At 39.3% G+C, this 18,990-nt stretch overlaps 1 protein-coding gene across 2 annotated transcripts in view; it reads left to right on the top strand.

Annotated features, from left to right (window-relative positions):
• Window positions 1–1,685: 1,685 nt before the first annotated feature.
• PSD3 (pleckstrin and Sec7 domain containing 3) overlaps window positions 1,686–18,990 on the top strand; it is a 380,191-nt gene continuing 362,886 nt past the window's right edge. Inside the window, exon 1 of one of the 2 annotated variants that reach the window (XM_039235608.1) lies at window positions 1,686–1,923. The gene's annotated coding sequence lies outside the window, so the exon portion shown is untranslated. Of the gene's footprint in view, window positions 1,924–1,947; window positions 2,028–18,990 lie in introns of those variants that run through there. The other variant, XM_039235607.1, reaches the window with a different exon arrangement.

Genomic DNA, 18,990 nt, shown 5'->3' on the forward strand with positions numbered 1-18,990 from the left:
ACCCGAACAGAAGTTGGGCACTTAACCAGCTGAGGCAGCTAGGCACCTCTGTGGTGGGTTTTGAAGGCAGAAGTGGATGTGTGTAAATGATTGTGGCGGGTAGTGGGCAGGGTGACTGTCCAGACAGAGCCAAACTGAGGCAGAATTATTAACAGCTGCTTGGATGTGGGGACTTGAGAGTTGGGAGCTGAGGGGATGTAAACCTCCCTGCCTCTTCTGTTAATCTTTCTGACTGAACAGGTGCTGCTGTGCTCAAAGGCAGGCATTATGCAGTTGACATTTTACAACTTCTGAAACATTTTAGGCATCCCAAGGGTATGGAAAATAATAAACACTTGTGATCTCACCAGCCAATTTAGGAAAGAAACATTGCAGATGAATTGCCAACTCCTGTGAATGCCTCCCTCTTCCCATTCCGCTCTTTCTCTTCCTTAAGGTAACCTTGGCCTGTGGGTGTTTGGCTACAGATTCCTATACAAGTGTACACCTGGAGACACTAGGTAGTATCTTCATGTTTTTAGACTTTATATACTTGTTACTTTCTTCTTTCCTTTGGTAACTTTTTGCTTTTTTTCAAATTCATTATTACTGATTCATAAAGTCCTACTTTATTAATTTGCTGTATAGTATTCATTACATGAATGTATACTATATTTTTCCATTTTCCTATTTACGAACACTTTGGCTGCCTTGTATTTTTGTTATCTCAAATGACCTGGTAGTGAACATTCTAATTTGTTGTTTCTTGTGCACTTATGGGGGAGTTTCTTTAGGCTCGGTATATATTTAGGAATACAATTGCTGGACAATAAGTTGTAATCATTTTCTGGGTGAATCAAGGCATTCTTGAAAGGTCATATTACATTTTCTTTGAGAGAATGTAATTTTATCTACTTCTGTTTATAAAGTAATTTTTACTTATTCTACCTCCTGATCCTTATAATTCCATTATCTCAACAAAAACAGCTGGTGTCCAAAGAAAAAACATGAGGAACAGAATGAAGTAAAACACGAGTTTCCTTTCCCTTTAGGGGCACTGGATGCAGCCTCTGCTATCCATTGGTTGGGTCTGCTGGCTGGCCTTTCTATGGGACTCCTATAGTTTCTGGTTTCTTGGACGCATCTGCAGGCAGTCGCTGTTGTGTCTGACAGCTGTGAGTGTTGCCTGTCCACCTCTGGTTGTCTGAAGAAACAGAACTTGAACAGGGAAAATGAATGCTTTAATTTCAACGATAGCAGTAAAGGAGAAACAAAAGTAGAAATAAAAATAGGAAAACACAGATCACATAAGATTAAGTGTGAATTTTATAAAATCTAAGTGGATTAGGTTGTATTCCCTCTTTCAGTCATTCTTTTAGGTCCAGTATGTGTGTGCTGCAAGAACTTAGAGTCTTCAAAAACAGTGCTTCAGAAACCTAGTGTTATTATGGAAGAACAATGCTGATATTACTTTCTTTTTTTTTATTTTTTAAAATTATGTTGGACAAACTTCTCTTTCTCCCATAAGAGCAACCACTCCAAATCAACTAAGACAGTTGTCCTTTCTCCCTGTTGTCAGCTTGCCGTCTGGCTTCTGAAGAGTTAAGTTGGAGGTTTGTGAGGTCATGTGTGACTTCACTGGGTCTGGACTTTTGAAGCCGATCTTTTGGAGGGAAGCTGCCTGTTGAGGCTAAGTGGAGGGGGTGGGGGGAGTTCTCCTGTAACTTCTTTCAAGTTCTTATCCCTCAGCCCCTGAGGGACGTAGCATTCTGGGAGAATGTCACTGCAGAGTCAGTGTGTAGCAGTTTGTACTTACAACAGGAGCAGCTATAGAAGTACATTAAAAGAGCCTTTGCTGAAGATGAAGGTTTGCTGAACAGATGGAACAGGAGAATGTTCTTTGTATTCCTCACAAAATTATGGGCAGACTCTTTGCTGACGGAGGTAACTGGAATTCAGTTTATTTTCTTTGTCCTGTTCTGGGCAGTACTGGATTATATATAATTGCAGTTACAGAAAATACCTTGGATTTTAAACTGGAAAGAATGGTAAGAAAGTCTTAGAAACTTAGGAAAATGATAATTCATATATATTGTTTTCTAAATGAGGCTGACAGAAATGAAGAGGGTGTTATTTGTACAGGGTCTGTAATATTTGGGCATGTTGTGATTTTTTCCTTTAACAGAATTGTGTTGTTCTTGGAGGTGGTTAGATACTGCTTGGTGCTCCTAAACTGTAGTTGTGTTAATTTCAGCTATTTTTTGTGAAACTGCGTACAGGCATTGGAAGGTTCCCAGTTTGAACTTGATCATTTAGTGGGGTCCATCTGACAACTGTGCAAGGCTGTCATTCTTATTTTGGTGTATGACTGCTCTAAGGAAAAGTTGGTTGTGCTGTTAGTATAGAAACATGATTCGTCATAGAATTTAGCATTAGGTTTGAAACTTCAAAGGGTATCCAGTTTTCTAAAGAAAAAAGGCATTGAGAATTATTATTATTATTATTATTATTATTATTTTATTTTTGGAACTGAGGGGATTTTTAGCCTCACAGTTTATCTCTGGGAAGTCTTCTCTTTTTTCATATTCAATAGGCACAGACAAGTTCAAGACATAAATAAGGTCAGCAGTGGTAAAGAAGGGAGCTTGAGCCCATTGTGTTGGTATTTTATCCCTTCTTGAGATGCTTGGGGTTAAAGGGCTCATGAACAGCCAAGAGTCTGTGAGGACCCTAGTGTTTGTTCAGGACAATTAGCTGATTATAATAGAGGTGTTGGTGAGTATGTATGGGATATATTGAAATTTCTTGCCTTGATTAGAGTTTAAGTTCATAATTTTAAATTTATACTTCCAGTATTTTATGCCATTTATCTTACATAGCCCACTAATTTAAAAAATGCCTCTTTCTAATTGGATATTTTGTTCTGTAGCGTTAATAATGGTTGAAGAAAAGGACGTGAAACATATTTTGTGAGAGGCAGAGTGGTTATGAGCCTGGACTTGGGAATTATAGGCTCACTGATTGAGTTTTAGCTCTACTTCTTACCGTTTGACCTCTAGTAAGTTACTTAACCACTCTTTAATGGCAGTTTCTTCATACATGACCTAGACATGGTGATATCACCTGACCTGAGAGGTGGTGGTTGTGAAGATTGACTGAAGTGCAGTGCATGGGATGTACTTTGCAGAATTTCTCCTGCAGTAATAAAAGCTCAGTAAATATTAATAAACTTTGGCTATCGTTATTTTTAAGGTGTTCTTCCTTATATCAGGCATGTAAGAGGACTTAGACCTTAGAGAATGGTGGTAATGAATGTGGAGTTGTGGGTATGTATGCTCACACTGTACATGTGGCAGGGTTCTGGGTAGTGCCTTGTGCCCCATGGTACTGTGGCAGGCAGCCCCCCGCTGTGCCATCAGTCATCTCTCAAATGGAGCCTTGGATGTCAAGGAGGGCTAAGAGAGAAAAATGGGTAGATGAGTACAAATCCATCAACACTTTGTGAAAACTTCGGTATGCTCATGTCCTACTGATAGTGTCTCAGTTCCATCATCTCTGAATGTGGAGCCCAGCACTGCCCACATAGGGACCTCATGGGAGGAATATGACCCACAATAGGAGTACAGCTAAAATGATTGTCAAAATCAAACCATTCCTTTCTGTGTTCTCTCCATAGGTGCAGATTGTCTTTTGCCATGCAGTAGTGGCTGTTCTTACAGGGTTTATCTTTATTTACAGCTTGGCCCTTTCTGTCTTTATGCCCCAGGAGTTAGTAGCCGTGCAGCTCTTTGAAGCTGCTTAATTTCTGTCTCCTGAACTATAACTTGTGGATAATATCATTTCTTCCATGGTTATTGAGATTAAATAAGGTAGAATGCCTAGCACAAAGTACTAAGTAGTAACAATTTTTTTGCTCCTCAAAAAATAGCTCTATTTCCTGTATTACTGTGAAATATGTACATAAAATTGTACATGAGTCTCTTTCCCCTGTTTTGCTTTATAAAGGTCGCATGTCTAGATCAGTGTTTCCAAAGCTTTTGTTTAAAATTCTTTCCTTGTGTATTAGTTTACTTCATCTAGTGTCAGGTTTTCTGTTTGCCTCCATGACTTTCCAGTGCAGTCATTATAGATTTTAAATTTAATTTTGAACTAGTTTTCAAAAATATGAAAGGAATATGTAGCAATGGTAAGAATTGAAATTGAAGTTCTCTATTCCCACTCTGTTCCCACTTCTCAGAACCTCTTGATGGTTTCTAGTGTATTCTTGAAGGCATGGTCTGTGCCACCCTTGGGGAGCCTATTTTAAACTGCTTTACTGGTGCAAAAGTGCAAATGTGGAATGGAAGGTTGTGTCAGATTTGCCAGCTCCCTCTGCAGCTCATTTCCTCCCTTCAGTTCTGCAGCACAATGTTTGGAATGTTTGGAAGCTCACTTGTAGGGAACCTGCCTGCACAGCTGGGTTGTGTCATCAAGGGCCCAATGCATTTGTCAGGTCCTGCTCTGGCCACACTTGTGTGATTCGTGGATCAGGATAGAGTTCATGCAGGATAGCAAGGCATTGGGGTTCTCTCAGATGCCTGGGTCTGAACCTACTGTGAAAATGTTCAGTCTTGAAATTCTGGGGAGGCAGAGCCTGTTTTGGGTTCCAGCAAGGATTTTAGTCATTGTTTAGCTGGCTAGAGGGTGTGGTTCAGTCAGCCCTTTGAGCTACTGTTGTGCTTGGCTTTTTGTCATTAATAACATTGGGTGGAGGTAGTATACAAGTAGCTGCACTGAATATGGAGATGGAAGATTCGGGCTCAACTCCCAGCCTTGCTGCTTACCAACTGTCAGCCGGGGCAAGGTTTCTTTGGTTCTCTGTTTTTACTTGGAAAATCGAACTCTTGTGAGGGTCAGATACAACAGTGCATATGAAAGTTCTAGATAGACTCCAAAGTGCTCTGTGGATTTTTAAATTTGTTTTTCTTAATAATCAATTTTTGAAAGAACTGGCTTATTCCTCTTAATTGGCTTAGGTATACTGAACTGTCTGTGCCTTGGAGCAGGAGGAATGGTGTAGCTGACTAGTATTTGGTGTCATTAGACTTGAGCCTACCTCTATGTGAACGTGGTTTGTCCCATCTGCTGTTGAATGCTCCATAAGCCTACATTCAGAAAGGGGGAAGGCAATATAATTTCTGTCCTCAGGATGTTCTTAAGTAAGCCACTCCCTTTGTTGATCCAGCTGGTCTTTATTAAGACCCTACTTTTTAGCAGAGAAAAACTGAGAACTGAGGCCGGAGCATCTCCACTGGCCCAACTCTGCTAGTAATTGTGAGACCTGGGAAGGAAGAGTCCCTTCCTCTCTTGTTCTCTTAGTTTTCTAATCTGTGAAACAAAGGCAGTTGGACAGAAAACTATTATATGTGGGATGGAGATAGTGACTAGATATCTTCTTTTTTCTGTCTTTCCTCTATCTTATTATATCCATTATTTTTACCAATTCTTGCTTCCTCTTTTAAACAACTTAGGACAGTTATCTTCAAAAAGATAAAACAAATGAGTAATGAGGCTAAACACCAGCTTGAGGGGCACTGTGCTGACTTGTGAGACTTAAATATAATCAAAGCCCTTTAAGGATGGCAGGTTGTTAGGAGTGAGTATTCTCTTGTCCTGCCCATGACCCACTGACCTTGACATGCTCTGCTTTGTAGACATCTAGAACTAGACATCTTTGGTCAGGGCTTCCATATCTCAGATCAGTTGTTATGGGAGCTGAGTACCTGAAGGAAGAGAGAGAAAAAGGATGTCCTGGCTGGTAGTAGCTGAAATAAAGATGCCACCATGCGAAGAAATGGAGAACGAATATTGTTTGAGCTGGAGGCAATAATCCTTTCAGGGCAGAGGAGGGGCCTTTTGCAAGGTTGTATGTGAGATGCTTGCATTGCTGTGGCTTGGTCCACAGTACTGTTCATCCATCCTGGTTTCTTAAGTTCTTTATCTAAATCTTGTTGACTAAAGGTACACATTTATCATGTGTGGACATTTTAGTCTTGCTTTCCCAGGACAAGAGTGCATTTCTAAGTGATGGAATAATAGGGAAACATTTGTATTTCTTCAGTGTTTTGCTGCTAAAAGATAAACAAAGAAACAAACAAAAAACAGGTAAAAACTATCTCTGTGGTACACAAATCAGAAGGCTTAGGATGGGCCTGAGTAGCATGAGGTAGTCATTGTGTAGACAGTAACTTTTGTATTTAGTGAGTTCCTTGGTCAGCTGAGTCAACTGTCAGAGACCCATGGAAAGTGCCCTTATTTAAACAATTCAGCTAAAGAATTCCAGGATTCGTGACTTTAAAAGGCAGTGGTTTCTTTTGTTTTGTTTTTGTTTTTTTCAGATTTCTTATGTGATTGGCTGAGTAGCCCAAGTATAGGACCATGTGTTCTAGGATTTATTTCTGTTGTAGACCCTTCCATTTGCAATATAAGGAGAGAGATTCTGTTCATCAACATTTCACACTTCTTGCTAATTTTACCCAGAGGTTGGGATCTCAGATAAACTTTGTGCCAAGCAGATCAATGCATACTAAATGTCAGATGTATAAGGGCTGCTTCAGGACTGGAGGTGGGGATATGACCAACAGTTTTAGAAGGTAATGAAGAATAAACCTAAGGACTAAGTCAGTATAAGATAGGTTTGGCTTTGCATTTTCTGGCATCTTGATCTTGGGAAGCTGGTGTGTCCCATTCTTGACTATGACTTTGAATTTACCATGGAAATTTCTGGGTATTTTCTTAAGCTTAAAAATGAGGGAACCAAATATCCACCTGACACAGAGCCAAAAAATATTGGCATATTTTAATGTAACAAGAAACTGCCCACCTTCTCTGTAGGGTACTGGTAATTTGATCATTCTGAGGCTCCTCCTTGGTAAGCAATATGGATTTCACAGCCTAATTTGAAATATAACTCCTCCTTTGAAAATAACTTCTTTTTTTTTTTAAGGAGAAAAACATTTTTATTAAAATATTTCATGGGAAATTTACGTTGAACAAAATAGGCACCCACTATTACACACAAAAGGCTACTCAGAAATATCCTAACATGAGAGAGAATGAATATATAGCACTTACATTTGAGCTGCAGTCCATAGATGTCTGAAACGCCAACATTGCTACATACTGATTCTTAGCTTCATGCCTGGCTTCATGTGGTTGCCTCAAAGTGCCTTAGATCATCTCCTGAGTCAGCAGTATCTCTTCCTGTGGCACTGAGGTCTTCTTGGGAGGTCTCAGGGCCACACAGCCATGGGGCCAGCTCTGGCAATAGGCTGAAAGATTCATCTGCAGAAGCTAGGCTGTGAGCCAAGGGTGGGGTTGCCCTGCCCAAAATATGTGTTCTGTATTAAAATCCACCTGTGGTTAGCTAGTGCAGAAGTAATATTTATCTTGTGTTATACTCAGTTTTATGAAAATATACCTGAGGACAGCAGTGTGCTGTAACTGTACATCTAGTTGGTTAAAAATTGGATTAGGTAAACTTCTTAAACAACTTACAGAGAAAGTCTCATTGTGAAAAAAATAAAAGGATTTAGGGATATTTTTCCCCCTTCAAAATACTGTATATTATATGGCCACTAGCTTTCCTTTTTGTGCTCTGATGCCATTCTTTTCACTTGCTTTTTTGATAGCATGTTTCTTCCTCCCTACTTTCCTTCCTCTGTCTTCCTATCTCCTCTATCCTTAGAATTCAAGTTGTCATGGGATCTTTTTATTTCTCTGAATACTTAACCTTGCTCATGTCTCCCCTGTTGTTTCTCCAGTCCACATTCTTATCTTGCTAAGCCTCAGTAGCCACTGATGGACAGGAACTTTAAGTTGCTGTGGCCATTGCACATCTAAGACCATTGAGACTCTGATGAGCCCAGGGGTTGCTTCCAGACCTGTCTGACGTCTGTAGTCATACTGTGTCTGCTGGTGATGCAAGTGGTTGTAGGAAGAGTGTTGTGCTAGGAGTTGAAAGACTTGGGCTCTGGCCCTAGTTCTCTCTGTATCTAAAATCTTTTATTTATTTATTTTTTAAATGTTTATTTTTGAGAGAGAGTACATGCACCATCAGGGGAGGGGCAGAGAGAGAGAGACAGACAGAGAATCCCACGTAGGTTCTAAGCTGTCAGCCCCGAGCCCAATGCTGGGCTTGATCCCATTAACTGTGAGATCATGACCTTGAGCCATCTGGTGCCCCTGCCTGTATCTAAATTCTTAACCTCTCTCTTCATTTACTCATCTGGAAAATAAAATTAGATTAAATAATTTATAAGGTGTATTTCCAACTCAAAAAATCTATTATTTGACTCTATGAAAACATACTAATTCTGGCTTCTTAGATTAACTCTTTGTGATAAATTAGAATCTTCTATACAAGAACAAATGGAAAACAATGAGGAGACTGTGGAATTGGAGCAGGTAGAATAACACCAAGAATTAGCAATAACTAAATCTTACATTATATAGCATTGTGTTGCATAGCATTGATGAGATGGAGACCACGTGGAGGTAGAGGCTGTTTTCCATTCTTTTGTGGTCTGTTTTGGGCTGTGTACACAGCTTTACTTTTGCATTGTTCTTCCATGGAAGCAGCATCCACCTGTTACCTTTTTCTGTCTGAGTTGACTGATAAATACTTATTTTGAAACCCCAAATGCACTCTCCTAGGAAGGTGAGCCCAGAGATAGGAAGGCATTAGAATTTTCCTTTTCTTGGCTGAAGGAAGTGACTGATCATTGCATTCTTTATCCCTTCTCAGAGTCCTTGTTTCTCCCATGAAAGCAGAAGAATGACTCACAGCAGCTGAAATGAAACCATAATGTAGGAGGTTAGAGTCCATGTACTGCTCTCTCGGTTCTTAGTTATCCAGTGTATGGATATTGTATCCCCTGCATTTAGGAGAAAAATTCTCTCCCCTTTGAACTGAAGAAATATGGAGCTGGCAGTTGGGAGACTGTTTTTTTCCTAGTACTTCACATTAGCTCTGTGGCTCTGGGCGTGTCACCCATTTCTGAGCTGATCTTGCCTATAAAATTAGGCAGTTGCGCTAGGCAATATATAGTGTTTTTTCCAGAGCCAACATACCATGACCCTGTAATTTCTTCTTCATTTGTGGGACTACGAGAAAGGAGTAGCAGTGAGGAAAAAGAAGAGTAAGAACAGTCAAAATCTTCTGATGCCTTGTATAGAGCTTTCTATCCCCTTGAAGGGAACCTGTCTTTTAATTTTTGTACGCTGCTAAGTCCAGGTTACCACGGTGTTTTAAACTTGATTCTTCTTTTTTGTTATTATACTGATTTTAGCATTTATGGAAATATTAGCAGCCTGAGGCTCTCTCTGTGAGGAGGACAACCTCCCAGAAACATGAATGGCTACCTGAATTTTTCTCGTAGTAGTGGCAGAACTTTTGAACTATCTATACCTTCACAAGGAAAATGTCTCCCTCCACGGGATCATAGAAACTGTTCTACTGATCTCCCTTTCTCTTTGTTTTTTCTTCAACAAAAGCCTCAAGGACATTCGTTGTTCAAGCTTATAACAAATGTCTGTTGATATCCAGGTTGAAGGACCTACTTATGTTTTTGAATCCTAAGGTGAAGTTTAGCAAGGGAGCATCAGTGTTTCATCAGGGAATTGTTTGCCTTTGCCTTCTTGATAATGATAATGCCAATCAAAACATTTGTATTCTGATTGATAAAGTTGAGTCCGTGCATTGAATGGCTTATTAAGAATATTTTCTGGTCATTAGGAGATCTGAAGATCAACTTTTCCTATTTTCACTTTTTTCAGTACCACAGGGCAACTTCAGAGTTGGTAGATTGCCCTAACTTTAAAATGCATCCTCTCTTAGTGAGGGATACTAACCACTCTTCCCAGTCTTGGAGAACGTTTTTGTTTAGGCTCATACCACTGACTTAAGTGAAGGGTATCAATATGAGTGGAGATTATTACTATCACATTTAGTTATTTATGCTATCGGTCAGCAGAAGAAAGGATTTCACTTACCTATACTGTATATGTTTATTCAAAACAATAGTTTCCATAGTTTCTGTCTCTTGTCAGACTCTTAGACTAGTTTGATTTATTTGTGTTTTTCTCTTCTGCCATTTCCTAACTGATCTAGTAATGAGATGTGCAAAGGGAAGATGAGGAGGGAGTCTGAGGGCTTAGTAGTCCCAACCTGTGTGACTGACACAACTAAGAGAGTGTTGATGTGGTAGTTACAGAACTCTCTTAGCTTGGAAGTACCTGCCTCCCGAAGCCCTGTCCTATCCCCTTGAAATGATGACTGAGGATGGTTGCCACCCTTCCTGTGTCACTAACTCTGGGACCACAAACAGGGCGATGTCAGTGGAATGGTGCAGGTGCCAAAGGCCCATGGGGCAGCTACTCCAGCAGATTGCAAGATTTCTCCAGCTTACTGCTGAGGTGGCAGCCTCTCCTTGCCCTGTCCTTTTTAAGATAATATCTGTATAGATGCGCCAGTCTTCTATGTGTAATATAATCTCAGGTTAGAAGAGTAATGGTAAAAGATACTATTTGCTTTTGAAGAAATATTCTAATTTACTATATATCATATTTTTACCTCTAGCTTTTTTTTCCCTTTAGAACAAATTTACCCTCAAGTTAAAAGTTTGTTCTATTTAAATAACAAGGTTTTAGAAAATCTAGACTAGTTTGTGAACTCATATGACATGTTTTGAGCCATCCGTGGCTGTACATTTCTAGACTTTAGTGCAGAGCTTTTCCCACCAATTTGGAATGAACTGGTCATTGTAACCGGTTTTGTATGGAACAGTTGTTTCGGATCCTAACCCTATAATGACGTCATTTTCTTTATACCCAAAATAAATGCTGTACAGACTAGATTATTCTGGAATTTGCTCTATTTTTCTCCCAATTAAAATCTGTTGCAAAGGAACCCTGCTAGTGAACAGTTTCTCTTATAAGTTATTGTTTTTTGTGCTTCTAACTTTGCCAGTAATCTTATTTTTCCATGAGAAAGCAGTCCATTCTATTTAAGGTGGAGTAGGAGTTGTGGTTGAAATTGCAAGCACATCCAGTGTGTTCTGTTTTGATTTTCTTGCTTCAGAGTCTTCAGTGAAAATGGTTTAATCTCAGTGTGGTTTGGGTTCAAGGGTATAGAACAGTAGGAGCTATAAATATGGCGAATAGAAGGAGGATCATTATTATATTTAGCCAAAATATAGTATACTCTAAGTTGTTTATACATATGGCCTTGAATTAGAGGAACTAGTAATCAATGATAGAGTTTTCAAGTTTCTGATGGAAGATAGGCATGCATGTGTACCTTAGATTATTTATAAATTCATGAAAAAGAATAGGGGAGAGATTACCTTGTGGAAAATTCCACCTTCTTTAAAACTCTCAAGAGATTGAAGGGGAGACCTTCCTTTCTTTTTATGATATCATATTTGATGAATAATTATCAGAACTCTTATCCTTGGTAGGCTATTGCTCTTAGATAATTATAGATAATTTATATGATTTAAAGGGTCTTAATACAAGTCTTGCCATAACTATTTTAAAATTTGTAATTCTATCAAGCTAACTGCTAGACCTCTTTTAGGGTCTGAATTCTAAATATGCAATGACTAGAATCACATGTAAGGCTAAGAACCTATCAGGAGATTTATCTTCCTAACTCGACCTGGCCTTTTCTTGACAGAATTACCTTGGGCGGAAACAACAACAACAAAAAACAAACCCCAAATCTCCCTTTTGTCCTTTGTTAAAGGACAGTAACACAGTAATGCCTACTTCCTGAGGTGTTTTGGTTAAGATAATGCTTATGAAGTGCTGAGCATATTGGCTGGAACTAATAAGTGTGCAGGAAATGTCAGCTGTCATCATCATCTTCATTGTCATCATCATCATTTATCAAGCATTATCAAGTAATTCCATGTACTTGAAAATGCTCCTATTTTCACTATGCTTTTTATATTATTTCCATTAAGCATAAAGCTCAAATTAGCAACAAGGGACATTATTGCACACTCATTTCCTTTCTACTTCTAAACTTTGTACCTCTTCTGGTGCCCTTCACTAAGGGGTGCTAGGTGAGGATTGAAGCTGTATCTCAAAAGCTATTATTAGAAGAGGAGAAAGAACTATAAATCCAGAATATAGAGTTCTTTTCAGGCATCTTTCCAGGGCAAAGGAATTTCCTTATGTCTTTTATGCTACTTTATAGCATAAAGGGGAAAAATAGAAAAAGAACGTAATGCCTGACTCCCATTGCTTAGATTTTTAAGTCTGGTGATTTTAATTTTGTGCTCCTATTTGTCTATCTAGAACAATGATTTTCAGTACTGGGTCCCTATAATTCTTCTGATGATTTTATTTTTATTAACAACCACAGCAGAGACCTAGCTTTCTAGAGTGGTACATTGACAGTGGAAAAAACATGGAAACTGAGTATCTCCTTTTAAAGTCACAGTAATATGAAAATGTATGGGTCTCTACCCAAGATAAATCCTATGCCTGCTTCCATAATGTTCTGACAAAAAGGGAAAACTTCTGTATCTTAATATTGTACTAGGCTTTCTTTAGTGCACTCATTCTCTGATATATATTCATGTCTAAAACCTTTGCTACAAAGCTCTCATTGACTGAATATTAATAAAGTCTGTATATTAGTAAAACTAAATTTTTGTGAAAACTAACTCTTCTTAAAACTAAACATTTATTTTTTAAGATTTTATTTTTAACTAATCTCTACGCCCAGCGTGGGGCTTGAACTTACAACCTGGAGATCAGGAGTCGTATGTTCCATTCAGCCATCCAGGCACCCATAAAGAAAATGTAGATTGTTGTGAAGAGAACCAAAAAGATTTTTCCATGTAAGCCCATAGAGGGAGCATTTTTATGTCAAAGTACCTCTCTAATAGACTACCTCTAAGCAGTCTCTGCAACACATTGGAGTTATAAAAGGCATGTAAACTTTGGAACCATGCAGTCTTGAGCCGCTTTGCAGTAATGGGAATTCACACAGTGATGCTATACAGAGTAGTTGTGATTTTCATCCAGGGAGCTCTGGGTGTGGGCTAAATGCTAGTTGGTGTGATCCTCAGTCAGCAGACACAAGTCTCATTGTGTATACAGCAACGGGGTGCAGGTATTTCTTCTTCCTAGGATTCTAAGACATTTGAAATATTGACTACTTGGAGGATGGTGAAGTCCATCTGATAGTTGGCCTTGGAAACAGCAGAGGAAGAGCTCTGCACTTTCTGTTCCTATGATTAGTAGCTAGGGTTTCTTTATCAGCTGTCTACCTCCATTGATCTTGAGTATTCTGCTTACAAATAGAGTGGGTTCTAATTAAACAAAGGAAGGGACCAGGGGCCCTTTGTTAGTTTGTGCTTTTAAATTCACTTTGTTCCCCTCATATACTGAGTCATGCGGGGGTTTTCTGTAGGTGGTGTTGGTTCAGTGTAGAAAACTCTTCTTTACCTGATCCTTCTGCAACTTCCTAAGAATGGTTTATTCCTGTTAGCAGCAAACAGTAGTCTCTTGAAAAACTCAGAGTTTTGTCAGTCATCACCGTAATTGAGTCATTCATGCATGACTGTCTGATACCAGCTGGCTGGGTGCAACCCAGAAAAGCCCACGCACTCACCAGCATCCTTCTTTTTGCCCAGTTCAAACAACGCCTGCTCTTCCTCTCTCCATTTCCATATGGGGTGTAGGGAGCCCTTTTGCCTATGGCAAGTAAGAGCGATTCCTCCATGCTGGTGGAGTTTAAAACTGTGTATGTGTGTGTTTGTGTGGCTGTGTGAGTTTAAATAAGTCATTTTTTAAAATAAAGTATTATAAAGAACTCCCAGTTTTATCAGATGGTTGAAAGTGGAACTTACTTTGTCAGAAACTTAAATGTGGTGAGACTGATACTGAGTTCTACTCCGGGCATCTGCAGCACTGCTCTGGGGCTGCTCTAGTGAGTTGTCCTTGCTAAGAAAACCTAACATATTTCTCCCTCCTTTTCTGTGCTGTACATGAACATGCATACACACAGGTATACATGTAAGCAAGCCCTAACAAGTAGGACAGTTTACTAAGTCATCTAATTAGTGTGGGTACTATCTAACTGCCTTAAGCATGAATTGTCACTGCTGGCCAGGGGTTTACTGGGCAGTTTAGGTTTTAAACTTATTTTTATCCAACAGGAAATTGAGACTTCTTTTGCTTTCCATCCCCTAATTAGGTTCTTGTTTTACTACTTTTTAAGTAGCACATAGTATTCTAATAACCTTACCAGATACAGTAGACTGTAGTAGAAGTTTAGAGAGGGAAGGAACATTCATCCAGTCCACCTACACACACACACACACACACACACACACACACACACACACACACAGTTGGGCAGATGAGTGAATGTACTAAGATTAAGGAAGTGAGGCAGCTTACCCAAATCTCACAACTAATGATGAAATTGAAACAAGAATTCAATTCTCTTGACTTCCATATATCCTGGTATTCCAGAATGTCTTCAATATGTGTCTTCCGCATCTGACCACTATTTGTAAGTCTGCCTTACCACACTGCCCACCCCCCACAATAGACCTGTCCTAGGGAAGCAGGATAAGCACTGTGATGTCTTAAGTAGACTTCCTGGATACACATCCCAGCTCTGGTATGCTGCCCCTTTGTGCCAGTTTTCACATCTGTCAAGTAGACATACTAATAATACCTACTTCATAAAGTTGATTTGAAAATTAAATATGCTAATACCCATAAAAGTCTCAGAACAGTGCCTAGAACATTGAAAGTGCTTAATACATAGTACCTGTCTTTTTTATCTGAATGGATTGAATGGCAGTGGAGAGAAATTATGGATCGCACTGAAATGTTTACCTCAGCATGGACAGATCAACTGGGGTTCAGTTAGTTCATTTACCATTAGCAAAATATATACCAACCACCCAGGTCATCTCTGGGAGGACAATGTGTTTGTTATAAGAGTTTTGAGACATTCTGGCTTAGTCTCCAATATCCACCTCCCCACCCCAGCCTATAACTCAGGGGCGACTGGGGGCATGAGGCATAGCTGCTTAGCATGGTTTGTATGCTGGGATGTTTTTAGGCAGAAGGTAGTTTTTGCTCTAAGCTCTTTTGGCTTATTTACTTGGCAGTAACATTCCTTTGAAATAATGCAGAGTAGTTTTGTTTGAGACCCAGAGAACAAAGGGATCAGCAGTACGATCCTTAAAGGCTCTTGGGATGGTTACTTTCTACTAAGCATGAGCCATTATTTTATTCCTCCATGTTATAATGTAAATTATATGGAATAGTATGTGGGAGGAGAAAGAAACGTTTTTATGGAACTATGGCACTGCATTGTCTGTGTGAATGATGTGGGTGAAATAACCACAAAGTATTGCTAAGTAACTACCACATCTGTCAGTCCATTGCCATAGGCTGTGTGGGAGGCAGGGAGATACTTTGTGGAGCTAATTGTGTCATCACTGTGTCATGGGAGAGCTACAGCCAAGCCCAAGTCTTGCTTTGTGTGCTAAAATACTTGGAGGATAACTCCATTGATACTTTGAGCTCAGTGTTGAGTTGACTTACAGTGGGTGATACCTGTGGTGAGTGGTGTGTTCCAGAACTACTGGAGCTGCAAAACCTTAGGATACTTGTATTTCTCTGGGTGAGTAATCCTGGCTCCAGCTTACTTTTGTATAAGTGTTTCTCCTCCAAGTAGGCGTCCTCTGACTGGCCACAGCCTGTTACTTCCTTCGCTTTGCTGTAGCAGACTGGCTCCACCTTTAAGGACCATGAGTTGTAGGAGGAGAAACAAACTCAAGGTGCTTTGGTGGATTGTTCTGTGAGAAGGTATCCCTAGACAAACCAGGACAATTTACCGTTTGACAGAGGATCTTTTAAAGGAAAAGCTTTGCTCTGTTGTGTTTTGGTCTTTTTCTTCTTTGGACTTAAGAAATTATTTTCCTTTAAAAGTAAGTTAGATTTTTGTCTTTTTTTAAATGTTTATTTATTTTTGAGAGAGGGACAGAGCATGAGCAGGGGAGGGGCAGAGTGAGAGAGGAAGACACAGAATCTGAAGCGGGCTCCAGGCTCTGAGTTATTCTATGCGGGGCTCTAACCTATGAACTGTGAGATCATGACCTGAGCCAAAGTTGGACGCTTAACCTGCTGAGCCTCCCAGGTGTCCCACATTTGTGTCTAAAAGTTCAATGGAAAGGATGTGTTTGGATTAGGGATGTCTTTTCTGCCTGTGCTCTGATGAGATAATAATGAAAGAAACCAATGAATTAACCAATCAGAACACTTGCAAAGGGTGTACTCTCAAATTAGGGTGCTGGCACTCTTCTGTGGTTCTTCTGGTTAAAATGAGGAACAGTATCTTGGCTGCTTTTGAGACAGCTTACTATAGGAAGTGGTGTTTTGAGATTTATTTCCCTTTTCAAAGACCTCTTCTGCTTGTTTTAAAGTTGGTTTTGAGTTGTCTGCCATTTCCATGTGTATGATAAGCCCATTTCCTCTGGGTCATTTGTAGAATATTTAGAGGCTGGTTGAGATTACTGAGAAGCAAACAGAGTCTAGTTAACAAACATTTTTGAAATACATTTAGCTGAAATAGGGTGTCAGCCACTGAAGGCTTATATCTGTTTTTAAATATTTGAACTTTGGTTTACATGTACTTAAAACTTTCCCCCAACTATGTGTAGTTTTGTTTTTGTTTTTGCTTCTGCTTTTTCTTTTGTTTTTGTTTTTGTTTTTAAGAGGAAGAGGACCCATTTAGTGAATAATGATACTTAGCTTTACTAATCACAGAAGTGCTTTAAGAGAGCAGAGGAGATGAGGAAGGAAGAGTCAGACTTTTTCCTTTCCAGGAAAAACCCATGCTCTAACACTTGTCCAGAGTGGTAAACAGTATATTATTTTGGGCAATTTTTTAGACAATGTTTATTGATAACATCATGAAGCTATATAGCTCTACATAAAATCAAAACTTAAACTCTAGTATTATTGGCAGAAGACTGTTTAGAAACTAAAAGCCTTGCTCAGGGCTGCTGGGTGAACAGGTGTGAGCTTTGTCAGATGGCATTGTATGATAATTAGTTAAACCATATGATTCATTCTATAAAGGAGACAGATTAAAGCCATTCATAATTATGTTCTTTTTAAATTTTGTTTTAATTCTTTTATTTCTTTTTGAGAGAGACAGAGACAGAGTGAGAGTGGGGAAGACACAGAGAAGAGAGGGAGACACAGAATCCGAAGCAGGCTTCAGGCTCCCAGCTGTCAGCACAGAGCCTGGCACGGGACTTGAACTCTCAAACCACGAAGCGGTGACCTGAGCCAAAGTCAGATGCTTAACTGACTGAGCCACCCAGGCACTCCCATAATTATATTCTTTATTAGAGAGATTAGAGAGCTGTGTCTACACAGGGCAGGCATCAAGAACAGTCCTCTATCATTTCATTCTCAGATTAACTGTCCCTTACCCAGTAGTTGTCTGTCTGATGTACAGCATGACATTTTGAAGATAAAATGAGTTGTGGATATGATTGAGGTTAGAAGAGAGTCATCTTAGTTATTATGCAAGGTGGAGTACTTGAAAACCTTAGAGCTGACCAGAATGCTTTAGAGTTTCATCTCTCATTTCATTTAGTATGTACATTTATGGTCTTTTGCCAGTAAGAAAGAAAGTGTGAAGAACAGTGACTTCTTGGTAACTAAAAACTTCCACTTAATCCTAGTTACCTATGAAAAGTACATCATTAGGATGGAGAGGGAGTAGTCAATTACTTCTAGAGCCCACTCTGACTTTTAATGAACTTGCTCTTACTCCTCTTGTGTTCTTTGTAGGCAAACATAGGTTCATTTTACCTGGTTAATGTTTTTGATGACATTTATGTGGAAGCATTTGAGCAGTTTATTGTAATATGGTATTATGTTACTTGTTTACCACAAAGCAGTGAAGAAGCTCTTGGTTGAGAGCTGGCCCCTGATCCAGTAAATGCCTAAGAGCTTGTTCATGGCTGGTTCAAACGCATCTCACATTTGCTCTCTGTCTTCTACTTCCTGGACCTTGATTTTTGCATGTAGAATGCCATCCGCTGGAGTTCTAAGATGAGGTATACTATCTGTGTCACTGCTAGGATTCTGTTTTCAGTTTATGAACATAATCCCCTGATCCCACTTGAAGGTCTCTATCCCGGTTCCTTTCTGTCTTGGATATGTAATTAAGAGCCTTACCTATCAGATCAAACCAGAAACAAAGAACCTAATTTGAACGAGACTTGCATGTATATTAAAAACCCAACCACATAAAAAAAGGGATCTGACTATAAAAGGGAAGCATATATTCATTGAAGACAATTTCAAAAGTAAAATTTATATTCGTGGTATATTGAGCTATTATAGAACATACATGAATGAGCATGTTTTGTTAATAGTTACACATTCTAATATGTATTATAAAATTATAACTGGGACACCAAACTTGTGATGACAGTTGCTATGAAAGACTTTTAATTTTTGGGAGTCCTCAGTGCCTTTTCAGTGCCTTACTCTTTAGGTGATTTCACTAGGTCATCAATCAATCTGGTCACCTCTGCCTTTAAAATATATTAATAATTCAGTTCTTAGACCATTCCAAATGCTACCGTAATCCAAAGGATCCATGTCATACTGGTTTATTACAGTATCCTTTTAACCTTCAGTCTTTTCTCAGTCTCTGTTAGTTTCCCATCTCAGAGCAGAAGCCAGAGTCCTAACCATGACCAGTAAGTCCTACAAAATATAGCCCATGTCTACACCCGATAGCTTTATGATCTCTTCTCCCTTCTGCTTACTCACTTTTTGTCACTCACATTGACTTCTTTGCCCTTCTTTGAATGCACCAGAAATGTTTCCACCTCTGGTCCTTTGCCCTTGCTGTTCCATCTTCTGGAATGCTAATCTCCCAGATAATCTCATGGCTAGCCCCTTTAC

The sequence above is a fragment of the Hyaena hyaena genome, unplaced genomic scaffold, assembly GCF_003009895.1.
Source record: "Hyaena hyaena isolate Hyena2069 unplaced genomic scaffold, ASM300989v1 scaffold_100, whole genome shotgun sequence".
Lineage (NCBI taxonomy): Eukaryota > Metazoa > Chordata > Mammalia > Carnivora > Hyaenidae > Hyaena > Hyaena hyaena.